The 5,248-nt window shown below is 47.5% G+C and overlaps 1 long non-coding RNA gene across 1 annotated transcript in view; it reads left to right on the top strand.

Moving 5' to 3' along the window:
* LOC134455201 (uncharacterized) overlaps nt 1-4,410 on the top strand; it is a 16,751-nt gene extending 12,341 nt beyond the window's left edge. The window contains exons 3-4 of the long non-coding RNA XR_010036071.1: nt 907-1,014; nt 4,241-4,410. This is a non-coding gene — a long non-coding RNA (uncharacterized LOC134455201). The remainder of the gene's footprint in view (nt 1-906; nt 1,015-4,240) is intronic.
* The last annotated feature ends 838 nt before the right edge of the window (nt 4,411-5,248 follow it).

Here is a 5,248-nt window from a genome sequence, read left to right as displayed (position 1 = left end):
TCTAGAGTGCGTCCTCATCTCCACCTCAGGTGCGCATGTTCCCTCCTCTGCAGACCCGGGAATCATGCCTTGTGTTGCACAGTGGGAGCATTCTGCTCGTATCCAACTGTCGGCTCATATAGTGTGAGGACATGAGTCGAGATGTGAACTTTTAAATGGTTAAATTCCCACATGAAGTGTGAGAAGGGGCTTAATACCCACGATTGAAAAATATTGCACAGTGTATGCCCGCCTTAATCGAATGGTACCCAGAGGAGAAGAGAGGGCTCTGCAGTTCTTTGAGTGTGGGCCTGTAGGAGGCCGTTGACAGGTGGATGAATAAGACATGCATCTGCCACAGGCCTGATGTGAACACTGGCAGTACACCAGTTCTACCATTGGGGTTATTGGTGTGTGTGTGTGTGTGCGCGTGTGTGTGTGCGTGTGTGCGCGTATGCATGTATGTGTGTTTGTGTGTGTGCGTGTGTGTGTGTGTGTGTGTGTGTGTGTTAACCCTCCAAGGACTGACATATGTTTGTCTGCATGTTTTAGCAACTAACTTGGGGCACATGCCTGTCTCCCCACATCATGCCAGCTGTGTCTTGAGTTGATGTGAGCAGGAGTTCAGCTCACCAGCATTGTTTTCAAACAACTGCCATTCGCCATTTAGTCTGACCCTGCTGAAGGCAACAGGAGAGAGAGAGAGAGAGAGAGAGAGAGAGAGAGAGAGAGAGAGAGAGAGAGAGAGAGAGAGAGAGAGAGAGAGAGAGAGAGAGAGAGAGAGAGAGAAAGAAAGCGGATTGAGAAAGAAAGAAAGAGAGAGAAGGAAACTTGTGAGTTATTAATAAGAAATGTGAGGGCCTTGTGGGCTTGGTAAGACTGTCTGGTTGGACTAATAGAAGCAGCCTTGGTCTTTTCCCCTTACAGGATAGCATTGAGACCTGTGGTGCCTTGACCCTGCAGGGAGGCATGGAGGACTGCCACAAGCATCTGCCACAGGGCTGCAGGAAACACCAACTCTACCATCGGTGCCAGGTGGTGTATGGACACACGCACGCGCGCACACACACACACACACACACACACACACACACACACACACACACACACACACACACACACACACACACACACACACACACACACACACACACACACACACACACACACACACACACACACACACACATACATACATACACAGGCGCACATACTGTACATACTTTTGCACGCACGCACACACACTGTATTGATGCACACACACTGTATTGATGCACACACAAATAATTTTCATTTGCATTATATAACACATTCATGTAAACAAGCTGTCTTTACAAAATATGGACTAAATGCAGGACGCTGGTGCTGTTATCTATCCGCCTAGAGGTTATGAGTAGACATGGCGACATCAGCCGGTTGGCCCATGTGGACAATTTGCATCTCATCTTGTTGTTGACACTGAGCAACACTTTGCTCTCAGTCTGCCATGCAGATGCCTGCAGTTACATGAACGCATACATATAAACACACACACACACACACACGCACACGCGCACACACACGCACACACACAGGTGAGGTACACACACACACACACACACACACACACACACACACACACACACACACACACACACACACACACACACACACACACACGCACACACACTTTTCCCTCCCACCTTGTGCATGTTAAAAGTAACTGAAAGATGAGAAAAAAATCTTTCTTTCTATGCCATCGTCTTTCTCATCATCACAAAGCTCTTCTCTTGGCGCTCTAGTATAGGCGAGTCTCCACCCAAATCAAATGGGACATGTCATTTTGGCTTTACCTCCAAGAGGCAGGCCTTGATTTCCATTTCCATTTTAAAGCCCTGTGTTTGAGGGTATGGATGTGTGCAACTAAAAAGGCTGAATGCTGTCCTCCATCCCATCTGTTTGGAGCATTGCCTGAACTATATTGTATCCGGACAGCGCTGCGTGTGTGCGTGTGCGTGTATGCGTGTGCGTGTATGCGTGCGTGTGTGTGCGTGTGTGCGCGCATGCATCCGTGTGTCCATGTGTGACTGGGGATTGCGTTGGGTTTGCCCCCATGGGGCATGAGGTGAAAACACATGTGTCCAATTGGAGAGCGGGCTCACACATAGACATATGTCATAGACATAGACATGTGTAGACACACAAGCAAAGACACACACACACACACACACACACACACACACACACACACACACACACACACACACACACACACACACACACACACACACACACACACACACACACACACACACACACACATGGACAGACGCACACACACACAGAGTTGTCGCTGGCTATTGATAATGACAGCCACCACCAGCAGTGTCACACTGCCACCAGCGACCAGTGACTTACAACAAAGGACATCATCAACAACACACAGTACACAGGCAGTGTATATGAGGAGGGTTGGTGTCGTTAGTTTGGGGAGGATACTGGTATTGGGGTGATTGGGGTGGAAGAAATGCATTGCAAACAAAAAAACTTGAGCAAAAAAAGGTGTGCGTTATCCTTCAGTGGTGTTTGTCCTTTTCAGATACTGGCTTCAGTATGTGCCCACGGGGGCGATGCCAAACACCTTCCTGGGCTGCAGGGCTGCACAACGGCAGTGATGGGTGGCCGGTGATCGATAGATAGGCACACCATTTCAGCTGAGAGAGAGAGAGCGAGCGCGAGAGCGAGAGCGAGAGCGAGAGAGAGAGCGAGAGCGAGAGAGCGCGCGAGCATGGGTGTGTGCACTTGAGCTGGCGTTACTGGCCAGATAGCACAGTCCTGGACAGTAATCAATCCATATCAGACAGACAGCCCCAGCAGCAGCAGCAGCAGCAGATATGTCCATTATCATTTGTCCAGCTCTCCTCCGCATTATCTCAAGGGGAAAGGTGAGGCAGTCACTGCAAAGATGTAAATAGAAAAGTATTCCTCTTTTCACTGTGCTGTGTCTCTTTCACCCTCTGTCTGTCTATCTCTCGCTCTCTCTCTCTCCCTCTCTCTCTCTCTCTCTCTCTCTCTCTCTCTCTCTCTCTCTCTCTCTCTCTCTCTCTCTCTCTCTCTCTCTCTCGCTCTGTCTCTCTCTCTCTCTCTCTCTCTCTCTCTCTCTCTCTCTCTCTCTCTCCCTAGTGCATGCTAACATACACCATGGCTGATGCTTCAGTACACTGTTTTAATGAGGCAAACATGTTCATATACAGTGTGGAGTCTGGAGAGGTGAAAATCCCTTATTGGGTATGTTGGGTCAGTGTAAATGCCTAAAGCTACGTACGTGGCTGTAGCCTCTCAGTGCACACCGTTTTGGCTGCAATTACTTGCTGTTTGCTGAAAAATAAGCATTTCACAACAATTTCCACATTACAGACTTTCTTCACAAACACATTGCAACTTTGTCATTGCCCTTCTGGCTATTGCAAACTTATAATAGGGGTTATGGCTTCAGGGGTTGGACATGGCACCAGCATACAGGTGTAGTGCATTGCCATTAATTTGCTGACTGAGCTGTATGGTGACTTGCGAATGAAACATATGAAAACAGGGCTACTGTGGTCTCATCTTTAGGGACCAGCGGGTTGTAGTTTTGATTTCCAACCTTACCTCTCCCCCTACATCCATCTCAATCCCACATTGCTCCAGGGCCTGTAAACGGGGTCGCCCCATTGGCCTGACAGCCCATTAGACTGACAGCCCATAAGTTAGACAATAAGCCAAAGAGTAGCAAATCTAGAATCCCACTGGGTCTGTCCTCCCATTTGTCCGAAAGATGTGCACAACGCTCACTGGGGTAGCCTACATGTGGGCACGTCTTTTCAGGAAATCAACATGTGCAAAAACATGCCATTACTGGCGGTTAGGGTTAGGAATTGTTTTGGTTAGGGCATAGGACTAATGGCATGCCAGACTAATGAGTCTCCTTTTTTAAAGACCGATACCTATTCAGCGGTCAATTGTGGAACTAATGACATGGAACGGAACCCTGTAAACAATACCCTATACTCTCTAATTGAGAAAGACAAATGAGGCAGACATGTCTCTTGGCAGACCTTTCTACATTACTCACTGTGAAGCCATTAGGTGACGTCTGAGTGAGACACAAATGTCATTTGCTTTGAATGTCAGCTTCGATCCCTTTACACAGCTGTACATTGCATGGTTAGCCTCTCCCTTGTGACAGCCACAGGCGGCAGTCATTGTCTTATCAAACAACTTTCTCTCGACTTCTACACAGGTGATCCAGAGCAGACTGGGAGGCGTTGAACCTGACTCTCGGCTGCCTGATCAGGTGAGGTATGGTGGCCTGTGAGGGAAACTTCTCAGGTGATTAAGCATGACTCATCCAGATGCACAGGCATCTGTTCTCACCTTGCAACGGACTTCCATTTTGCATGACATGGAAAGCACTGTTCTGTTTTGGACTGTACTGTTTTGTAATGGTTCTCCAAAACCTCTGTTCAGTCTGTCCTTATACTATTGTACTGTTTTTCACCTGTAAAGTGTCTTTGAGCGCTGTATAAACTGATGTTGAAAAGTGCTTTAAAAACCTATGTATTATTATTATTATTATTATTATTATTATTATTATTATTATTATTATTACTATTATTATTTGATAGATTCCCCCCACTACACCACACAACACAATCTGGTGAACACACATACTGTATGGGCTGAACCGCTGTACAGCATGGCAATCTAGTGGCTTGTATGCTGTTGGAATGGTGTTCACTCATCTGTAACTGTTGAGATTGTAGTGTGTGTGTGTGTGTGTGCGTGTGTGTGTGTGCGTGTGTGTGTGTGTGTGTGTGTGTGTGTGTGTGTGTGTGTGTGTGTGTGTGTGTGTGTGTGTGTGTGTGTGTGTGTGTGTGTGTGTGTGTGTATGTGGGTGCATATGTGTGTCCTGATGGTGGCAGAGCAGCCTGCCAGCGATATCACCCTAGACGTGCGTGTGTGTGTGTGTGTGTGTGTGTGTGTGTGTGTGTGTGTGTGTGTGTGTGTGTGTGTGTGTGTGTGTGTGTGTGTGTGTGTGTGTGTGTGTGTGTGTGTGTGTGTGTGTGTGTGTGTGTGTGTGTGCGTGCGTGCGTGCGTGCGTGCGTGCGTGCGTGCGTGCGTGCGTGTGTGTGTGTTTGTCAGGAAAGGCATCTTGAATAGAAATGCCATGCCACAATGGAGGGGGAAAAAACATTTCCTGATATAAATGTGACATGTTTGCCTCAATTTCAGTGATATTTTAAGTCAA

Source organism: Engraulis encrasicolus, chromosome 9 (assembly GCF_034702125.1).
Source record: "Engraulis encrasicolus isolate BLACKSEA-1 chromosome 9, IST_EnEncr_1.0, whole genome shotgun sequence".
Classification (NCBI taxonomy): Eukaryota; Metazoa; Chordata; class Actinopteri; order Clupeiformes; family Engraulidae; genus Engraulis; species Engraulis encrasicolus.
Note: the sequence above shows the minus strand (reverse complement) of the source record. Positions and strands in the feature narration are given on the sequence as shown.